This window comes from Sceloporus undulatus, chromosome 4 (genome assembly GCF_019175285.1).
Source record: "Sceloporus undulatus isolate JIND9_A2432 ecotype Alabama chromosome 4, SceUnd_v1.1, whole genome shotgun sequence".
In the NCBI taxonomy this organism is placed as follows: Eukaryota; Metazoa; Chordata; class Lepidosauria; order Squamata; family Phrynosomatidae; genus Sceloporus; species Sceloporus undulatus.
Window position 1 is genome coordinate 138,243,356 of NC_056525.1, and position 23,311 is coordinate 138,266,666.

Consider the following 23,311-nt stretch of genomic DNA (forward strand, 5'->3'; position numbering starts at 1 on the left):
TTTGCTTCTGGAGAGAATACTATTGAATGCAGTTCCTAAATTCTTTGTCCCGTTTTTAAAAAGCTAATAGAAAAAGGATGATTTTCTCCTAATATACTTTGTCCCTTGCTTCTAGGCTTCCAGAAGCACAGCAATAAATATGATATACAGTTCTATCTCTGAAATCAAATTACTAGTTGTGTAAGCAAATATACTGATGATTCAGTGTTGTTTCCTGTTATCAGGAATATTGTAGACGTAGAATAAGTATAAACATGATAGTGCACATAGACTGTAATATAACTTTTAATGTATAATAGCCAGCACTTTCCAGCAGAAATAAATCATGAAATGTTTGTTATAATAAAACTTTTATTCAGTAAACCCATTCCTAAAATGATTCTGAAACATTAAAGGGGTATAGATGTAAAAAAATGTTGATTTTTCCCCCCAAAAAATGTTTAATTTTGCTGTACCTGTACAACTATTTGTGAATTCAGGGATTTCCTTTTGTACATTTGCTTTTACAGTTTTTTGTAGAGTGTTTCTAATCTTCATAGCTGTTCCACTGGCTTGTCTAAGTTACAGAAGTGGGAGCATACATTCCTCTGTTTGCTGGTAACATGAAATCAGAGCTCTGTATATCTATGTTTTTTAAAGATGTTATAAGTATAAAAAACTAAAAACATTCCCTGAACATATCAAGAAAAAAATGAATTGCTTTTAATGTTCCGTCACTTGATTCTAGTGATGTATCTTGCTACAATACAGCGTTTATGAATGTAAAGACTTTACTCTGCTTACCAAGTTGAAAGTGTGGACAAAATGATATAACCTCAGAAAGTAATGTAATGTTAAGACCCTTTATCAGAAACATTCTGATAATCAGACACATCAGCATATTGGTTTGTGATGTGAGGAATCCGCATCTGCAGGAAGAAGTTTGTTAAAGTGCATCCTAGGGGTTATTCAGACAGTGAAAATAATCCTAGTAGAATGTGGGTTGAATCTATTATTCACTTAACCTGGGATAATAGATCTTGTTTTCCCCGAGTTTTCCTGAAAGATTCTCATTGTTGGCTGTATGAATAACTGATGCAAATAGACCTGGGATAAACCGAGATAAAATTCTGCATGCCTTGAATAATTTCAACTATATCTGCATCATCAACTATATCTTTATTCAAGTGCTGACATATGTGAACAACAGAACTTGCAGCAATGCACAGAGATACAGTTCCAATAAAAATGTAGTGTGAACAACAGAACTGGAACGCATTAGTGAGATTATTTGGATAGTCGTGCTAAAAAAAAATATCATCTGAATAGGGCAAGAAAGCCTTTGCCCCTGTCTCAGCTCATGCTAAACAAAGCAACTGAGTTTATAATCCCATGTATACTTATTTAGGAGTAACTCAATGAGATCTATGTCTGAATAGATACATATAAGACTGCACTATAACAATTCTCTTAAACCAGGGATACAGGAGGCAAATTAAGGAGCTGGCTTCTCACCCCAAGTGTAGATATTTAATAACTTTAGGTAAATTGCCTACATTTCCACAACATGTAACAATGAAATCCTGTCCATTTCTATTCATAGGTCAGCTCCACATAGGTCAGTGCGAAGTAGAATAGGATTGTAGCCTTTGAGCAGGCACTTACCTGTTTAGTTAAATCTCTCCATCTACAAGTCTTAGCACTCTAGGAACTGGCATGGAATAGAGTGGCATTTTTCATAAAATTGGTGTGTTTTGCTTTCAAGCATGCACTCCCAAAAGTTATTTCAGGAACCTTGTAAGGTGGTGAAAACAAAAAAGGTCCTAACAGCCCACCCTAAAAGGGTGGATTGGGGCCACCCTGGACCCACTCGCCCCAGAGCCATGGCATCCACACACTGTGGCCCCAAGCTGCCCCAGATCCAGTCCAAATAGGAATGGGAAAGATCTGCTCCTATTTGGGCTGGTAAAAAGATGCCTTATTCAGCTCCACTGCAACCCCAGAGCAGCTTCAAACTGTTCTGGGGGCATGCGGCATCAAAACACCATGGCCCCGTAGTGGCTTGAAGCCTTCCCATCTGAGCCGCTGGGCAGCTTCCGGGCGTGTGGTGTCAAAATGCCATGCTCCCAAGCTGCCTGGAAGCCGGCTTTTGGGTCTGTTCGGCCCCCAAGAGTCCTGTGGTCCATAAACACTAACAAATCTACCAAGGGCAGGGTGTTATCCACAAACTCTATGCTATAACACATTGGTCTAAGATGCCACAGGACTCTGTGTTGGTTCCACACACTAACAGGATTACTCCACACTAATATGACTAGCTATCTTATCAGCCATACAGGATAGCTTGTACTTAGAAAAGGTGTGCAAAAAGGATTGGGAAGATCCCTTCTTACGTGAAGAGTTTGTTGTTTTTATGTTAGTCAGATCAGCATGTTCAATCACCCCTTTTTATTCTCAAATCAACACATATAAACTTGTCTGAAAACTCTGTCCCACTCCTGAAATCCTCCTCATTATTACTTTATGAGGTGTGATGGGTGGACAGGAAGAAGCTTTCCCTTTTCCTTTTCTTTTGTGGTATCCAAATTGGAAGTACAACTAGCTCAGAGAAATAAACCTGACCTTTTCATTACTCACTTTCCATTGGCAGTTAATATGGTATTATTTTAGGATGGGCTTTGTTAAGAATATAAACAGTATTCATTAATTTTCTCATCTTTTGTCAAAAAATGATGTTTTAACCAGTCTTAATCACAAGGTGAGTGCTGGGAGTATGGACTGCACCAGGTGACACCCTAAAAGGGTTGACACCACTGTCCCTCAAACATCTGCCTTTTGGCAGAAACAAACTGTGGTATTCACCTGCATCCCTTTAAAACACTGGAGCTCAGCGGAAGAGATGGTGTCAGTAGGGCAAGGCTCAGTAGGAGGAGAAAGGAGAGGCCTTGGTTTAAATTTTGAAATCATTTTTAAAAAAATTATTTGAAAATGTAGTAAGATGTGATGTCTCCAAGAAAATTGTAAAATAATTTTTTAAAAAATGATTTCAAAATTTAAACCAAGGCCTCTCCTTTCTCCTCCTACTGAGCCTTGCCCTACTGAGCCTTGCCCATTTAACCACCTGAAGCTATGTACATGTAAATACATTTAGGCTGTGCATATGATAATTTTAATTTTGCTAGCTGTTCCTGTCACAACTATTGCCATTACATTCAGTGATAATACAGAAATTATGATTTACAAGTAACATTAGTACAAAAAGCATTAATCAAGATTCTGTATGGTGTGGAATGGGAGGAGGTTGGGGTGTGTAACGTCATGAGTTACTGCATTGAGTGATGCCAACCCTAGTAATTAATGATACCACCAAGAAAATGGGGAATGGCAGTGAGATTCTCTTTACTTTGGGAAATTTCTCTGACAAATTTAAGTTAAATCCCATACATCTTCGCCATAGCAAATATGGGGTGGATATTCAAAAACTTGTTTTCTACATAGAAAGCATCTCTAAACTTGAGACATTATACACTGGCCTGAATCCTGTTAAGGCACCTTAAGAAGGGGAGAAAAGTCTCTGTAAGTATTGAGTTTCCAATTCTTTTTTTGTTCTGATTGTATCTGTTTATTCAAGCGTTTCATCCAGTCTATTCCTTGAAATATGCCAAGTTCCCCTTTCCTGCTTTTTGTCCTTTCCCTCCCTACACTGATCACGTTACATCCAGTCTCATGCAACATTTCAGAAACTGATTTTCACCAATTTCCAATGGGCCCTTTTTAATGATTATTCAGGAATTATAGTCAAAGTACAAAAGTGTTTTAGCAATATTACCCTGGATAAGCATTAGGATCATTTTGCTTTAATGCTAGCATTCCTCTTTCCTTCGCTTGATCTCTGTTGAAGCTGTGTCCTGGAAACAATAGCTGTGTTCACTGGCGGCAGTCAATTTAGCTAATTTCAAGAATGCAGAAATGCACAAGGCAAGTACAGATATATTTCATTTTGGAAAATATTGGGTTAATTTTGGGTTACCTGAGGAATGGGAATGACAAGTTATTGGTAATACTGGGAGCTCCCAGAAAATACTTGGGAATGAAGAAAATACCATATGGGTCTCCAAAATAAAATCAGAAATCATAGGAACAAAACCCCAGACTACAATTTTTTAAAAAACCATTTGGAGGCAACCTTATTATTTAATTCTAACTAGACCCATTGAATCAATTGTTGAAGGGCAACTCAATACTTAAGTTAATTCTGTTGACTGTATTGACTCTAGTTGTAACTACCAATACAATTCAGGAGGAATATAAAGAAATCTTGCTTTCTGTGTTTTTCTCTGCAAAAGCAACAGTTATTTCTATGCATTCATTGTTGGAGAAATATCCCAAAAGGCAAAATGATGTTGAAAACTGCACCGAAATCTTCAGATGTTCTTGTATAGCAAGGAGAAAAAAAATAAAATTACTTGTTATAGCATGAAAGAACAAAATAGCTGAAGCTGTATGTCCATAGGTACAATTAGTTTTGCCTTTCTTATGGCTGTGTTAAACTACTACTGTTTATTATATTATTATTATATTAATCCATTTAATGTTTTTGTTTTGTTTTAACTTGCCTTCAATGCACTTGGTTTAGAAAGTTGAGATGGAAACCTTTGTAATACGCAAATATAATAACACAGATTAAGTAGACCTGTGAGATAGATTAGGCTGAGAGGGAATGAGTAGCCCAAACTTACGTAGTAAACTTTGTGATCAAGCAAGATGTTGAAACTGGGTCTAACCAGTGCACCACAATGGCAGCCAGGCAACAAATGAATCCTGCTAAAGACACCTGACAAACTACTGGGACAGTTTTTAAAAAACATTATCTTGGCTACTGCTAAAGGACGTGGTAATAATTCCTTTCAGAAAGGCAAGTCTTCAGTACCATTTCCCTTCCAGCTGCTACAAGTGGGACAAAGTTAGCATTCAGAGGGAAAAGGAAGCACATCCTTCTGGTGTGAACCAGCCTTCCCTGACCTGCAAGCAAATCACGAAAGGAGAAGAAAGTATATTAAAAGCAACATAAATGCAACTAACCTATCAGTAATATAATTTTTTTCCTATTAGGAGGAATACCTGTGATTACCTTTAAGAAGGCAAAGCAGTACCTTGGAGCATCACTGGATGCCTGGTGTTAATAAATGTGCTCAGAATCACAACCCCAAAGACAATTGTCACTACTGACAAAGGGACTATTTAGATGCCTGCCTTTTAAGCTCTACTTTCCACATTTATCAGATATATATTTGTTTCTCCTGCCATTTAATTCCATGTTTCTTCTATTGAAAGATCATCATGTTAAGACATTCCCCTTATTTCCTCAGTGTCTCACTATCAGTGACAGCAATGCTTTTCAGAACTTTTTTTAAAATGTGTGTGAAAGGGATCTATCTATCTATTTATGTACTTATATCCTGCCTTTCTCTCAATATGAGATCTAAGTTGGTTCATAATAATTTTTTAAAAATGTAAGCCGCTCTGAGAGTCATTGTGGCTGAAGAGTGAGGTATAAATACTCCAAATTAATAAATTAAATTAAAAAACAATGAGTAATACAAAAGTTAAAAGACAAATAGTCATATTTGTATAAAAACTTAAATTGTGAGCTGTTAAAAAGTCAGTCAGTCAAAGGCAAAAATACAGCATATCTCAGTTAAAAGACATTCTGCTGTAGCCAGTTAACAATCAAAGGCCTGGGTAAACAAAAAAGTCTTTGCACGGCTGGCAGAAAGAAAAGAGATCAACCTAGCCTCCCATGGGAGGGAATTCTATAGCCTGGGAGCGGCCCACCAAGAAGGCTCTCTCCCATGCCCTCACCAAACACTCCTGTGATGGTGAGAGGACCATGAGAAAGCTCTCCAACAAGGATCTTAAAACTTGAGCAGGCTTATATTGCAAGATACAGTCTTTCAGATAGTCTGGACCCTAGCCATAGGGATTTATAGGTCGTAACCAACATTTTGAATTGTGCCCAGAAACAAACTGCCAACTAGTGACACTGTTCCAACAAAGGAGTTACAGGTTCCCGGCTATCAGCCCTGGCCAACAGCCTGGCTGCAGTATTTTGGATCTGTAGTTTTCAAAGGCAGCCTTACATAGTGTTATGGTAATCCACATGGGGTGTAATGCTGTGTGTCATCTTTGCCAGAACTGGCATCTTCAGGAATTGGGGCAGCTGGCACACTGGCTTTAACTGTGGAAAAACACCTATGCCTCTAGGCTCATGTGGCTGAGTCAAAGAGGTTATTCACACTGTGAAAATAATCCAGAATGAATCTGGGTTGAATCTCTGTTCTTCACATGCATCCCTAATGCACCCAATTAAGTTTTGAGTCGGGGCTGCCAAAACATCCATTTATCCAGGATAATCAATATCAGGGTTTTCCCTCAATTTTTTAAAAAAAGATCTGCATTGTCGCTAGTGACAATAACTGGTGCGAATAGACCCAGAATGAAAAGCTGCATGCCTTAAATGTGTTCTGAAGGCATTTACATTGTTGACTCCATCTTTATGTAAATGCTTGCATGTATAAGCAACTGAACTTCCAGAGATGTGCATCGATGCGGTTCCATAGTGTGAATAACCAACCCGGAATGTGTCAGTGAGATGATTTGCATCATCTCACTACAAGAAATGATGTCTGAATGACCCTAAAGATTATACCCAAGCTACAAACCTGAGCTTTCAGGGGGAGTGCAATCCCAAACAGCATAGGCTGAATCCTTGTTCCCTGATCCACCTTTCAACTGACAAGTAGCATCAGCCATGTTCAGATTAAAATATCCCATTTTGTCCCTTTCTATGCATTTCTTGATCCCCATCACCCCTGGACTAACAATCCTTAATACATACCCTCCCCATCCATACTTACCTCCCCATCCCCATCACCAGGCAAAAACTGTTTTTCATTCATGGAGAGGGAGAGGGAGCTATTCTCCCATAATAAACATAAATAGGCAATTGGGGAGGGAGGGCAATTTTGTCATCCTACACAAGATGCTTTTGGGTATCTTGTCTCTGCATTAACTGTACAGTAAGGGCATATAAAGGTGCAGAATGAGTCATTTTACAGGCAAAACTAAACACAAACATTAGTATTTATTTGTATCTCCTTATGATATACATATACAAAATGTTAAGGTTGCCATGCCTCCGTATGGGAAATGGTGGGACATGGAAGAAAGGTTTCATACCAACCCCTACTCTGCACAGATTAATAGTGTGGATTTATATTTTCAGAAACAGAGTGATTTTGTAGAAATTTTGCCAACTAGGAAGCACCAAAGTGGATTTTGAAATCAATATTCTTTCTCTCTGTCTTACACATGCACAGAGAAAAAAAGATGGACAGAGCAGATATATGGATGAACCTAGACAAAACTGGCATGAATGGACAGACTCTGATTCATCCCATTGTTCAACTGACATTTGTTACTGTTAAATTACCAGCAATTAATCTAAACAAAGGTGAGAAAGTGGGAAAAGTAGAGGAAGGAGGAGTTGGGGTATGAAGAAGTACCCTCATTATCATTATGACACCAGAAATAGCATGCACTTGCTGAAAACAACACTTTCTATGGGTGCACAGGGAGGTGGAATCATATCCAATCACTGTTATTTTAAATTTTGGACTTTACTATGGAATGAAAATCCTGCCGATATCAGGAATGTAGAGTGAATTGGAACAAGGTGTGTGTTGTCTGAATTGTAAGTAAGGAAGCACAAAGACCCATGCATGAACAACCCTTGCAAATGTTATGTCACACAGAAATGATGATGATATTTATTTGTTGTTATTGTTGTGTGCCTTCAAGTAATTTCCAACTCAGGGTGATCCTATCATGGGGTTTTCTTGGCAAGATTTGTTCAGAGGAGGATGCCTTCCGCTGAGGCTGAGAGCATGGGACTTGCCCAAGGACAGGTCATCCACTGCATTTCATGGCTGAGCAGGGAATTGAATCCCCATCTCCAGAGTCATAGTCCAACACTCAAACCACCACAAACTACCAATCATTGAGGACTGCTTGCCCATAGAGAATCATTGGGGATTGCTTGCCCATAGGGAATCATTGGGGATTGCTTGCCCATAGGGATACAGTGGGGATTGCTTGCCCATAGGGAATCATTGGGGATTGCTTGCCCATTCGGATACATTGGGATTGCTTGCCCATAGGGATACAGTGGGATTGTTCTTGCCCATAGGGAATCATTGGGGATTGCTTGCCCATAGGAATCATGGGAATTGCTTGCCCATAGGGTACATTGGGGCATTGCTCCTGCCCATTAGGGATACATTGGGGATCTGCTTGCCCATAGGGATACAGTGGGGATTGCTTGCCCATAGGGATACATTGGGGATTGCTTGCCCATAGGGATCATTGGGTTGCTTGCCCATAGGGATACATTGGGGATTGCTGCCCATAGGGATACAGTGGGTGATTGTTTGCCCATAGGGAATCATGGGGATTGCTTGCCCATAGGGAATCATTGGGCATTGCTTGCCCATAGGGATACTTGGGGATTGCTTGCCCATAGGGATACATTGGGGATTGCTTGCCCATAGGGATACAGTGGGGATTGCTTGCCCATAGGGATACATTGGGGATTGCTTGCCATAGGGAATCATTGGGATTGCTTGCCCATAGGGATACATTGGGGATTGCTTGCCCATAGGGATACAGTGGGGATTGTTTGCCCCATAGGGAATCATGGGGATTGCTTGCCATAGGGAATCATGGGCATGCTTGCCCTAGGGTACATTGGGGATCTGCTTGCCCCTAGGGATACATTGGGGATTGCTTGCCCATAGGGGATACATTGGGGATTGCTTGCCCATAGGGAATGATTGGGGATTGCTTGCCCATGGGGATCAGTGGGATTGCTTGCCCATAGGGATACATTGGGATTGCTTGCCCATGGGCAAATATGGTTTCCTTATGGGCAAGTACTGCACTCCCCTCAGTGTGTGAAAGGGGTACTTTTCCCTGGTGCCACCACAGGCTTCCACCGTTTAAAGCGGAGTGAAAGCGGGTTATTTCTCCAGCGCGGAGGCGGCCTTATGCTCTCTCCCTCCCCGGGGGCGGGAAGGAAGGCGGGAAGAGGCCGGGTTGGGGGAGGCCTGACGCGGCTGCTCCGCCCCGAGAGCTCCGCTGGAGCCAGAGGCGAGGCCGAGAAGGAGAGACAAAGCCCGGCCACCGCCGCTTGTTGCTTCTGGGTCAGGCTCCTGAGGTAAAGGGGGTCTCTGGGTCTGGGTCTCTTGAGGGGGGGGGCACCCATACTGGAGAAATAATCAGCTTTGGCAGCGCTTTAACTTGCTGTCTGGCTCTCTGCTATGGAATTCTGGGAGTTGGAGTTTGTTGTGGGGCCCAGAGCGGAGCCGGGTTATTTCTCCAGTGTGGATGCAGTAGACTTCAGGTCCACAACACACTGCAGAAATAATCTAGTTTGAGACCACTTTAACTGCCCTGGCTCAGTGCTAGGGAATCCTGGGAGCTGTAGTTTTGTCAGTCATTGAGCCTTCTCTGTCAGAGAGCTCTGGGGCCACAATAAACTACACTTCCCAGGATTCCCTAGCACTGAGCCAAGGTCTCAAAATGGATTATCTCTGCAGTGTGTCTTGGACCTCGGTCTACTTCCTCAGATGTATTTGGACTACACCGAAAGCATCTCAGGGAGTAGACTAGGAAGCCTTGGAAAGCGCATGTTATTATTATGGAAAACAATAGATAATAATAATAATAACAATAATGCCAATTTCTTTCTTTTTCAGTTTGTCTCAAAGGTGCTGCAAGATTTCTCCACATACAAAAATCCCAGGATGATTAGCCTGAGAGTGCCTCTATTACGCAGTTTTACAGTTTGTGCCCGCACTGCAGAAATAAACCACTTTGACACCACTTTAACTGCCATGGCCCCATGCTATGAGATTCTGGGGATTGTAGCAAAGCTCTGCTACCGCAGCAAACTACCATTCCCAAAATCCCATAGCATTGACACATGGAAGTTAAAGTGGATCATTTCCACAGTGTGTGGATGCAGCCACTGTAGTCCGATTCCAGTTTAACCATCATGGCTCCCTCTTGCAGAAAGCTGTGGCTTGTTGCTTTGTTGAGATACTTGGGGATTCTCTTCCAGAGATCTGCATCAATGGAGTGCCCCCTGAGCTATAGTTCTGAGAATCCCAAGTCCTGTACCTCACCAAACTACAGATCACAGGACTCTGCGTGTTCAAGAGCTGTTAAAATGATTTCAGACTGCTTCTCCACGTTGCACCTCAAAAGGTTTCGTTATCCTTAATATTTAACAGGAGCAGGAAGTAGGAACTTAATGAAGACTGTGGGAGATAGGTTTACCAAAGAGGAAGAGATTTATTCATGAAATAGGAGGGAACTAGTTAACTTAAACAGGTATGTGTTCCTCTAAAGGCTAAAATACCAAGGCATTTAGGGAGCCATTTTTTGCAAGATTAGACCATGATCTATCTAGCTTGACATTTTTTAAAACTTCATATGGGAATCACTCTACTACAGGATCTCCAGCAGAGGTCTTTCACATAATTGTGGCATCATTTTTTGAACTGGATACTGATGCAAAACCCTTGCTCCATCCTCATCCTTTCAGAAGCAAACATTAGTTTATACTCAGCAAGAAGTTGAGGGGAATCCTAGCTTGCTGATAGGTGCCTGTGTGCGAAGCATGTTTTGGTAAACACTTCTTTGTTGCTATACCTTCTTTGTTGCTTTACATTCATAGGTAACAGCGTTCGGATTAGATGATCCTTGACGTTATAGTCTAACTGCATAGAACGGGACAGGTACTATACACGCCAATATTGTATGTAGAGAGATCTTGTGGCACCTTTGAGACTCACTGAAAGGAAGAAGTTGGCAGCAGGAGCGTTCCTAAACTTCAGTCTAGTTCCTCGGGTGCATTTGGATACAAATGTCGGTACGGTCCTGGAAGAATCTTTCTGCCTTCCTCGGGTTGTTTTTACTGCCTTTGACTGCTGTAAGATGCTCCACATCTCTGTGGTTAGGGAGGCAGAGATTCCAGGTTAGAAGAAATGCTTTGTGGTTACCCTTCGCTTTTCATTCCGAAACTGAGAGCTGACTTCTTCCTCTTCCTTCCCACCACACATCCCAGTATAGGAAGAGCGCTAAAGCTGAGCTCTCCTTGAAAATGAGTACTATAGAGCTACGTATCTTTTACGTACTTTGTTCCTCATTTTCACTGTTGTAACGGATCATATCAAGAATGCTGTGTTACATTTGATCATCTTGTTTGGAATAATCAGGATAGAGCTGTGCTGGTCCATACTGCCTAAAATGAGGTGTGCTTTACCAATATGGGTAGGTCTTAATTCCCTGCTGATTGAGAACCTGGATGCTTCCACATACCCTTTATACCAAAACATAGACCAGAAGCCTATTTTGATAGCCCGTTCCCAGTTTTGGGCTGAGTTTTCGTCCCACGTACGACAAAAATATAATAAAACAATTAATGAATGTACAGTATTTCGATTACGTTTTGCAGGATGTATATAACGCACTAGAAAGGTTTCTTGTTTTGCCTGTCTTGTGACTAGATTTTTATTTGTTTATGGGCTGCTAACAAAATGTTTGAACTGCCTCTAGACAGCCACAAAATGAATTACTTATGTACTGGTATTCCTTGAAAACCTTCCCAATCTATGTAGGGAGTAGTGTTCACAAGTTTCTTCTGTTGGTCTCTCTCTCTGTGTGCATGCCTTCAGATCACCTGTTGACTTATGGTGACTCCATGAATCTCTCAAATCTTAAACAAGGAATACTCAGAGGCTAAATGTGAGGATTGCTCATACATAAACTTGTGGCATACTCATTCATAAAAAGCTTTCTGATGGACTGTGTTTCTATGAGACTCTCCCAGCTCTAAGCTCTTCAGAGGAGGCTTTTTCTTTAATCCCATCACCTTGTCAATTTTTTTTAGGTGGGTTGTTCTCAGTTGCTGCTCCCAAGCTTTGGAATTCCCTCCCTAGAGAATCTGGGTAGGATGACTCCATTGTGGCAAATCAAGACTATTCGATTCTGACAGGCTTTTGGGAATTGTTTGGAGTTGGCTTTTAATGGTGTATTAGTGTCTTTTAGTTCTTCATCTTCTATTTTTTATTTATTTTATTTCATTGAATTTATATCCTTCCACTCTCCCAAAATGGGGTTTTAATGATGTCTTAAATGGTTTTACAGTATTTCTATAGATTGTTTGATTGCATTTTAAATAACTTTGGTTGCATTTTTAATTTGTACTGGTTTTAATATTTTACAAGCTATCTTGAGTCCCAGTACAGTGGGAAAAGCATGATATACCATAAGTAATTTACCTGGAGGTAGCATGGAAACGCAACATACAGATTGTAAAGTGGGAAGAAGGAAGCCTAGAGAAACACAACCTTGCTATCATTTGGACATCTAGTGTAAAATTATATTAATTTCCTTTCTCATTTCCAGCTCAAAATCTTGACATGATTTTCCTCATAGAGATTCCAAGCGATAAAATGGCATCACTCAAGGGAAATGATGGTTTCTATATTACCAGACATTCAGGATGGGTGTTACCATTTTTCTGCCTCTATAATGGGTAGTCCACATGGGGAAGGATTTTTTGGTGAACCATTGGTAATTGAACAATAAGCTGTGTTTTGATCTAAGACTTATTACAAGATGTAAGTGGGATCTGTGGCGAGATTTTGCAGTGTGCAGTGCTCCTTCTTGGTCAGAGCTGCGGGGATAGCCAGCCATTCCCTCCTCCAAGAGACTTAATCTCATTCCCTGTTCTGGTTTTCTGGCTCCCAAATCCCAGTGGTCTGTGATTGCCAAGCATGCATAGTCTATGTCTGAATACTTACCAACCCTAGAGTTTTTAGTACTTCTGCAGATCTCTGTGCATAAGGACTGATAACTAGAGAATAGGTTCAGTACTAATATATAAAATAAATTGCATCTACTGTGGAACATATTCAGGGGTAGCTGTGCTGGCCGTTCAGCAATATACCACAAAATCGACATAACAACGATACTTTTATGGGGCCAACTAAAATGCACAAAATACATCAAGCAAGCTTTCAAAGCTTCACTGGTTTCTTTATCACACAAAGGTGTTAAAATCATGCAGGAGAAGAAAAGTGACGATGTTAGATGCACATGCCTACATTTTATCTCAGGTGCTGTTTCTGTTGTCAGTTAGAATGATCTTGAAGGGTCTCAGTGCAGGGAGAGGCCACTTCTCTTCTTGGCCATGTGGGGACTATGGACAAAGGGCAATAAATGACAGGCAATAAAATTTCAACTCCATTGGAAACAGAAAATAAACTTCCCTTGAAATCTGCGCTAACTGCCCTTTTCTTAGGCAGGGAGCACTGGCTTTCTCAAGCAGTGTATACTGTTATATCAGGAAAAACTTGTAGGTTCTGTATAGGTAAAACTTGCCAGTTATAAAGAATTTAACCTTTGCTGGAGGTAGAAACCTCAAAGAGTTAAGTTACAATCCATTATCTCCCTCTTTTTAAACCTTTCCTTGTTGTGACACAATTTGATATCTTCAAATCCAGGAAACACATTCAGGGGTAGCTGTGCTGGCCGTGCAGCAGATGTAACAATGTCCAAAATCACTGTTTTGTGGAATCTGTATTTTGTTGTGTTTTGCTGCATGGGTAACACAGCCACCCCTCAATATGTTTCCTGGATTTGAAGATACCAGTTTTTGCCTCTTTGCCTGCGTTAAGATCCCTCATAACTGAGAACAGAAGTAATAGCTGTAGGCTTGTACCTCTAACATCATAGCCTTTCTTATCCTTTATGATTTTTAACACTTTGCCTGATAAAGAAGCTAGCAAAGCTTTGAAAGCTTGCATGATATAGTTGTACTTTTAGTTGGTAAAATAAAGATATCAGTTTTGTGGATTTTGGATTTTGCTTTACTTCTCTATACTGTGAAAAGTGAAAGAGGTTTAAAAATGCAGCAGCCCAGCATTCCTCCCTGTCTTGTTGACATGGCAGAGGAATTGTTGTCTTTGTCTTTCTCCCGACTCATTCCTCTTCTCGCTCTCCAGATTTCCTTTCCCTACCCTAGCTTTTATATCAGCAGTTTGCACAGTCCTGTCGGTTCACTTTTGAAGAACGCTTGTTGTCTGCCCAGCAGTTCCGTTTCTGAAGACCTAAACCTGTTCTGCAGGGAGATGATTTGGGATGCTGTTCTTGCCTAATATTATGTGTGGTGTCCTTCATCAAATACATTTTATTGTCCATTTATGCCACACAAAGTGTTTGAGAGTACTGGAACAACATATAATTATTTAGACGTCTTCTGCAAAGAGGATGTTGGATGTTTGTGAAACCTTCATGAGAATCAGAAGTCATTGCTTACAGTAGTTCGGTCTATAAACTGTTGTAAATGAAACATTTCCAGTCTCCTTGGGAAACTGGGAATATATTGCAAACTTGCACCCTCCCTTACACCATGTTAGATAAGAACAAAGATGTATTTAGTGCAATAGTCTAGCCTTAGTCTCCATTGCTATGTCTACCCTGTTTTAAAACAAGTCAGGTTGGTAACAGTCATTACACATACCTTGTGGAAGTGGATGTAATAGTTTAATTGTGACCAATGCAAAGCAGTATTTCTTTTTATTCATCAAGAATCTTCACTATACATAATCTTATATACATTTCTGTTGTGCGTCTCCTTATATTCCTTTTCCTAACACAAATAGACCATTGTAGTCTTTCTTCATTTTTAATTATTTCAGTGCCTTGATAATTTTGTTTGCCCTTTTTGCAGCTATCTTATTTTTACACTATCCCTTTTCAAGTCCAGTGAGATGAGCAGATTTTACACAGTATTCCAAGGGTGGTCGAGCCATAGATTTGTACAAGAGTCAAATGGAGCTGGCATTCTTACTTTCCATTCCTTTTCTAATTGTGCCCAACATGGAATTTGCTTCCTGCTGCCCTCTATTGCACAGTGGATTGACCTTTGCACTGAGCTTATCCATTATGACCACAGTATCTTTTTCTTGGTCAGATTCCATCAACTCTAGTATTTATAAATATGGGATTTTTGCCCCAGTGTGCATTAACTTGTCACAAATTAACAAAACTGACCGTTAATTGCCAAATTGTTTTTCTGTTCCTCACACTTATTTCCAGCCTCACTTCGGAACATATTCTGATAGCTACATATCAGCAGAGGATGGACATGAGCTCTTCTGTCCATCATACAGGGTTGTTAGTGTAAAGTAAGGGACAGGAGAGCTATTTACTTCACCTTGAATTCATTAAACGAAATGGAATATGTAAATGGAATATAAATGGAAATAATAAATGTATAGAGTAAAATGTGAACACATTGTCTCAATAAGCACAAAAAAGATCAAGGAAGGCAGTCTCCACAGGACTTCTAGAGCTGGGTCAAAAGTAGGAAGAGTGCAGTTGCTCTGCTCTGCGGGATCAGCTCTTATGTAGGACTCTCTGGCAAAAAGTCAGTTCTGTTTTATCTTTGCTTAAAAGACTACCTTTTTGATCTGGGAGGAAAAATATTCCATCCTTGGACATTAGCATTCAATTTCTCAGAAGTTGTGGTGCATTTGTTTGTTTTGCTTAGCCCTTACTGACCCTGGTTTACTGAACAATGGTTCAATAATATTTGATGGGGTGGCATTCCTCCAAGAACTTTGTGATCCTTGAAGATTTGGAGAGCTCACAAAGTATTATATGTGTCTAATCTTACAGCAAAGTACAGATATACCAGTTCAGACTTTGTCAAAGATTATGGCCTATTACAGACTGCCAAAATAAAGCTGCTTCGGGTCTCTTTGGAGGTATGCTGTTTAAATGATGCATGCATCCTAAGAATCCGGAAGCTGCACCAAAGCTGTACTCCAGTGCTTAGGAATGGAGTGTGGCTTTGGTGCGACCTCCAGACTCTTAGGACCCATGCATCATTTAAATAGTATACCTCCAAAGAGACCCAAAGCAGCTTTATTTTGGCAGTCTGTAACAGGCCTATGTGAGCCTAAATACTCTAAAGGTACTAGATCCCATCTGATCTTAGAAGCTAAGCAGAGTCAGCTCTAGTTAGTACTTGGATGGGAGAGTGTTAATGAATACCAAGTGCTGTAGGCTGTAGTTCAGAGGAATGAGCTGGCAAAACCATCTTGGAGCATTCTTTGCCTAAGAAAACTTTATGAAATTCATGGGGTCACCATATGCTGACAGGTGACTTGAAGGGACACACGCAAAATATGCCCAATATGCTACCAACTCCTTTTTTTCAGTTAGTCTCTCAGGTACTACTAGATCCCTTTGCATACTGATTTTCCAAACTAACACGGCAATGCCTTTGAAATATGCCCAAGAGTTTGTTTGAGCAAGAGTTTGTTCACAAGCTATATAACCTTTGAAAAACAGCACTACACGATCCACTCAGCAGGATAAGTGTCTCTGCATGGATTAACAAGATGTTCAGGAAACCCTATATACACCAAGAGGTATTACATCAATTTCTTCATTTTGCTTATTCATGTAATATAAACATGACATTGGTGATGATCAGAAGTCTTAGTGACCTGAAATATGCAGTATCCAAATACATAATAGCTAATTTCCAAAATTCATTATTTGCATTGTCATGCAAAAGTGTATGTGGGGGTGGGGTGGGAGTACAAATAAATGGAAGAGCTATGCTGGTAACAGATGGCCCAGTGAAGGCACTGTACTTGGAGGCAATATTTCAGTTTGGATTGAGTGAGATTCATGTGCTTTCTCAATCAAGGAGTGGCTCGCTTATCAGAGCTGCACTATGAAACCTCCATAAATATGCATACATGTTAGGCATTTTATTAATGTGATCAAGGGTCAGAATCTCCTTGGATACTTACATTGGTGTAACCATCATTGTTTGAGGTGGTGTCCAGTATCTTCTTGAACTGTGCCCTTTTCCCGTTGTGCAGTTGTAGCCAAAGACTTGGGAGCACCACATAGCCAGTGAGTAGGTGGAAGAGGGCAGGGCTCCACCAGGTGTTTTCTGGCTGCCATGGGCAGCTGTAGAAAAAGATGCAGCTTTTATTGTTCCTCACCTCCAGTGAATACACTAGAAATCCAGGAGAATGTGGACTCCTTATTTCCCAGGCTATGTACAGCTAGGAGGCATCTGGGTACAGGTTTGCCACCATCCATTTATTGGCAATTGCACAGCTGAGTAAAGGAACAGCTGGGAGTCCCAGAACCTCTCTAGAACTCTGCTCCACCAGTAGTTGAATAATATCTTGGCTATAGGTGGCAACATTTATCAGTTGAAGATGAGGAAAGCTTTAGACCAGAAGATGGACAGTTCTCATACGTATTGCTTCCAACAGCAGAGGTAGTGGCAATGAAGTTCCATGACTGTTTTACTGTTTTAGGGTGCAACTTCATGGTACAAGACTTGACTGAGCTTGAGTCTAAATCCAGTTGTTAGTTCTGATTACAGTAGATCCACTTAGAATGGAAACGTTGGTTTACCAGCTTCCCATTGACTTAATGTATCAGTTCCAGTTAGAGTACTGATAACCCATAGCTGGATGTAGTTCTTAATGGCTACTTCATTGTAGACTGGCAGTAATTTCTCTTATATACAACCAACAATGTTTAGAGCACTTTATCGAGGAACAAAAATGAGAGTATTGATCCCTTCAGCTCGAAGGGCCTTAATGATGTGAAATCTGACGAAAGAAAGGAAGGCAAAAAAGCAAAAGGAAAAAAATTGTTGAATGTAAATAGGACAGGGAGGTATTTATACATTGTTGTGGGCTTTCAAGTCATTGCCGACTTGGCCCTATCATAGGTTTTCTTGGCAATATTTGCTCAGAGGAGATTTCTTATTGGCTTCTGTTACCCAGTGCTTAACATTTTACCTGAGGTGGAGAGTTTGTGACTTACCAGTGGTCACCAGTGGGTTTATAGCTGAGCAAAGAATCAAACCCTGGTCTCCAGAGTTGTAATTCAACCCTCAAACCACAATGCCACACTGGCCTACATACGTAGGCTTAATTTCATTGGGAGATGAGGAGGAATGAAGAAAAGTGGGGTTTGAGGAGAGCTTTGTATGACGAGAGAAGTGACATTGTGTAGGTGTTCTGGAGCGAAACCTCAGGTATAAGACCACAAAGACATAGGAACAGATGTAGACTCGGCTTCAGTGGTGCTAGCTTTATCTCATTCCAGGACCCTTTGTTCAAAATGACATAGAAAATGCTTCTGTCTCCCATTGTGAGCTGCTGAAGTTTGGCACCAACACAAAGGCTTCTGCCGCATTGTGTGAAACACCAATTTTGCTCCACTTGTGGGAAGGGAAGAGTGGGTTCTTGTGTCAGACTGAAGCCACACAGGTTGTTTTCTGCCTACTCCAAAGCCCAGTTTCAAGTGAAAGGAACACTATTGTTCTCTCCACAGAGTTCTCCAGCTTGTGCAGAGGCCAAACCATAATGGTGAGCACTTAGTCAAATACCAATCCTATCTGAAATAAACTACTTCAGGCATTGTGAGATGGAAGGCCCCTCATGTTAACAATTAAATGGTACTTTGCAGCCATTCCATTTTTTCCCCCTCTTGGAAATGGATTTTCCTGGGTAAGGGGGAAAAAAAGACTAAAGAAGCAGTGGTAAAACAATTGAGAGTTATGCTGTTTGAAGCCCCCGTAACATTCAGTGTAATGATGCAGGGCAATCATTTGTAAAAACCTGCATCTGGAAGTGCTCACCAAGAATGTAGAAACCCCCCTCTTCTTCATCTTTATCATCTGACACATATTCTTGGAGAGGGAAAGTTGATCCTGGGTGTTTTCTACCAATATGCTTATCTTTCATGGTTGCGTCTTCCCCAGCTTAGCAACCTGACATACTTGTTTGCTTTTGCTGAATACGGGATCCTTTCCTTTGAAATTATTGTTTGCCCTTAGCCTGGAGTTCTTTCTCATCTGCTTTTCCTTGGGTTGCTAAAGTCATGCTGCATCGGCTTTGTTAATCAACAACTTTTGCCATTTGCCAGATGCTGAGAGAGTACAAGAGGTGATTCCAGACAGTCGCTCTAGTTTATACACAGGATTTTATGGTGGTAGTTGCCTTCCACTTGTAATCGTCTTTTGCTGTCACTATTTCTTGCTATGATAAATTCATTTATAGGGGGAAAGAGGGAATAGCTGCACAGTGTTTTATGATAGATACCGCAAAGAGGCATTCATATGGAAGCCCCTGAGGCACCACAAATTCAAATTAGTGAACTTCAATAGGGTTCAGCATTCAACCTTGCTTTTAAAACTGCTTTGTTTATGATAATGATTTTACTAATTCTACTGTTCTAAAAGTGTTTTTAAAATGTGTTTCTAAACTGCCTTGAACACTTTCTAGTAGAAACACAGAGTAAAAATGTAATACTGCGCAATAAAAACAAATCACCAGATCTTTTACTGGTTGTAGATTTTATTGATTTCAGTAGTAACTGTTCAGGTTCTTCCTGGGACTATTTTATTTTAATTTTTGTGTTTTGAAGACTTGTAGCACCTTAAGATATCCATATATATCTGTACATACAACTTTGTAATATAATGGGCCTTTATTTAAACTGCTTTTTAAAAATATATATTCAGCACTGGAAAGACTAAACAAAGATTAAATGGTGGATGAGGAACAGGTGGCCTTCCAAATGATATTGAACTGCAACTCCCTCCAGCTCCTGGTGTTTTATACAGATAGTAGTTCTTTGAACCTGTGCATAAGTCGCTGAACCATTGCCTTCAGGGTTCTGATCCAGTTTCTGTCAACATTTACTTTTGCTTCTTAGCTATTCTTAACCGCTTGAAGAGTTTCATCTGTCATCCATTTTTCCTTTCTTTTTGGCTGCAGTTCCTTCCTGTCTTTTTGTATTCCTCCCTCACAATGACATTTATTTCAATCTCAGGTTCATCTGGCTCGCAGTCAATTAGGATTAATGCTGTGGATCTATTTTTTACATTATTTTAACATTCTTCTTGAATGTTCTTTGGAGTTTGTTTTGGCAGAGTGATTGACTTAGTGTTCTTCTTTAGCGTTACTACAATTTTTGATATTAACAGTCCATGATCTGTTCCACAATCTGCCCCTGAATTGTTTTTTTCAGAGTGAATGGTGCTTTTCCATCTTCTACTTCCAGATATGTAATCTATTTGGCATCTATATCAGACATCAGGTGATGTCCATGTACTGTATACAGTCTTCCCTTCTGATTCCCTATAGAATTACTTGCTAATTAGCTTACTTGCTGTTCACCGCTATGATCTTTGGAATAGCGGTATATAAATAAAACAAATTATTATTATTATTATTAATGTGTTTGTGATCAACCAAACTCAGTCACTTCCCTGCTTCATTTCTTGACCTTAGTCCACATTCTTGAACAGTGTTTGGTTCTGCTTTGTTTCCTAATTTTGTGTTCCAATCACCTATGTTTACCAATATGTGCTATTTTGGTGTGATCTGATCAATTCCCTGCTGGACTCCAGCAGAGAATTTTTCAATTTCTTCTTTTTCTGCTTCTGCAGTTGAAGCATAAACTTGGGTTATGGTTATAGTAAATCATTATACTAATATTTAACTTTTTGAACAAGGTTATTTTGATTGTTTTTTAAGTTTTTAAAGTGTTTTATCTTGTGAGTCACCTTGGGTCCAATTTGGGAGAAAGGCAGCATAAAAATTAAATAAATAAATAAATAAATAAATAAACATTTTCCCTAAGTACAGAGGTTTAGTGCAGTACGATTATAAATACTATACTGTGTATTAATGTAAAATCAACCAACTCTGCTTAGAATGAGAGCTTTCGGACTTCAGATCACTGCATCAGCTTAATGTTCTCTCTCTCACACACACATACAGACACACCAACTGCTCAACACCATTACATATCACATATAAAATATACCTGTTTCTTCATATAGCTCGTAAGGTCACTTTGAGGAACTGGCTGAGTTTCAGTCTAACCTACTTCACAGGATTGTTAAGATTTAAAAAAAGAAAGGGAGGAGGGAATCACATACAATATCTTACCTCCAGGAAGTAAATGGATTTAGCTAAAATACATATAGCTGCTAAAACATGATTATTGTAAAGAATGTGATGTATTCTAATGACATTCTAGGGTGTTACATGGGCTACACTTCAGTAAAAGTCTACTAAATTGTAAGCTCTATTGAATTGAAAAGGGTTTACCTCTGAGTTCATATGTGTAGGATAGCATAGGTAATGTAAATGAGCTGCTGCTCTATAGCGGAAGGCTTACCATCCACTCTCACCCTCCCATACATGCTATCTCCCTAACAAAGACACTCTTCCTCTTTTACATACACATACCTGTGATACTCTCACATTCCCACATCAATAAATAATTATCCCTGCATTTTCTTGAGACATGCTAAGGCTGGAAGAAAAACTCTGAAATGCTCCTTTCCCTCTGCCACTCTGCCCATGCCTCTCTTTTCTTCTTTGTTCAGTCAGTGTCTGAAACATGAGATAGAGAACTGACTGTCCCCAGTACTCATAGGTTGTTAGGACATTTCCTCTTCCCCAGCCTCTTTTTGATTAATTGATCACTCTAGGGAAAAGTGTCTCTGTGTGTGTATGGACTGGTGGTGACCTCATGAATTTCATAGAGCTTTCGTAGGTTAGGAATCCTCAGAGGTGTTTTTTGCCAGTTCCATCCTCTGAAATATAGGCTACAGCACCTAGTATTCTTTGATAGTCTCCCATCCAAGTTCTAATCCGGGCTGACACTGGTGGTGGTGGGGAGGACCCATGATGAAATTCTGAATTTGGGATTCTGCCAGGGCAGTTAGTGTACTGAGACCCTGTAGTTTTCCACGGACCCTTGAAGGGTTGAATCTATATGGTCTCTGTGACGCATACCGTAGTTTCGTTTTGATTTTATCTTGTAATGTGCTCTATGTGGGGCTGCCTTTGAAGAGTGTTTGGAAACTTCGGCTGATGCAAAAAGCTGCAGTCAGATATTAACTTGCACTGTTTACAAGGAGCATACAATTCCCTTACTACAACATCTTCACAAGCTGCCAGTATGTTTCCAGACATGACCTACAAAGTCCTGTATTGCTTAGTCCTGATTTATGGAATGGACCATATTTCCCCATTTATGCATGCCCCTATCCTGAGAAGACATTTTCCTTTCAATTCCATATCTTCACAGTGTGATATACAGATGATGAGGAGGAAGAGGACAACGACATCAACGACAGTAGTCTCTATCGTGCCAGATTTGGTGTGCATATAACCGGCAATATCACTAGACACTCTAGTAATGTTTTGAGTTTGACCGTTATATGGTACCTATGCTTGGTATAGCACATTATTGTTTTCATTGATTCTTTAGTTGTGGAAGGCAGCTGTGATGAACGCTGTATTCTGAACAGATCTAAAAAGTCCTCTGGAATACTGTAGCAGAAAACTACCCAGTGTTTTGTTTCTCAGCATACATCTTGGTTTTTAAAAAAATGTATTTAAATAGTGCCCAGCTAGTCAACTTTCATATATTCGACTGTAAGTCAACTTCAAGTATAAGTCGAGGGCAGGTTTTGAGGCCAAAATTAGGGATTTTGATATGACTCATGGATAAGTCAAGGATAAAACATAGGATCTCAGCAGCCTTCTTTGCCCTCCGTAGTGTGGCTATCCCCTCGGGAGGCAGCCAGGCTGGGGGTGATGGAAAATCTAAATGATTTTCTGGTTGGCTTGCTAAACAGCTGAAACAGAGTTGATTTGGCCATTGACTCACCCTTGGAAATGTATACACCAAGTAGCCAACTACAATCTAGTCTCAGATTCCCATAAATAGTTGAAACATCATCTCACTGTAGCACAATGATGGTGACACTCATGTATTTAAGTCTAGTTTGTGCTCTGAAATACTTTTAGCTTGTTCATACAAGTAAAAGAATTTGGACTGCACATAATGACTGTTTATCAAGGAAGAATACATTCAACCAACCACTTTCTGTCTACAGGTTGAACAGGATTGAGACAAGGGCTAGGTTGAATACAGCTAGCATAGGCTGGGTTTGATGTGCTAAGCCTGAATGAATTTTATACTAGGACTTCTGGAAGTGAAGTTCTCTGGGTGAATGTACTGTCACCCAGATTTTAATCCCTTGTGTACAATATTGTAGTTTACAATGCTGTTTTAGGATATATATATATATATATATATATATATATATATATATATATATATATAT

At 40.1% G+C, this 23,311-nt stretch overlaps 1 protein-coding gene across 4 annotated transcripts in view; it reads left to right on the plus strand.

Moving 5' to 3' along the window:
• Positions 1-9,137: 9,137 nt before the first annotated feature.
• Positions 9,138-23,311, plus strand: part of RIN2 (Ras and Rab interactor 2) — a 76,048-nt gene continuing 61,874 nt past the window's right edge. The window contains exons 1-2 of one of the 4 annotated variants that reach the window (XM_042462538.1): positions 9,216-9,253; positions 10,778-10,838. The gene's annotated coding sequence lies outside the window, so the exon portion shown is untranslated. Of the gene's footprint in view, positions 9,254-10,777; positions 10,839-12,031; positions 12,051-23,311 lie in introns of those variants that run through there. The other 3 variants (XM_042462536.1, XM_042462541.1, XM_042462540.1) reach the window with 3 other exon arrangements.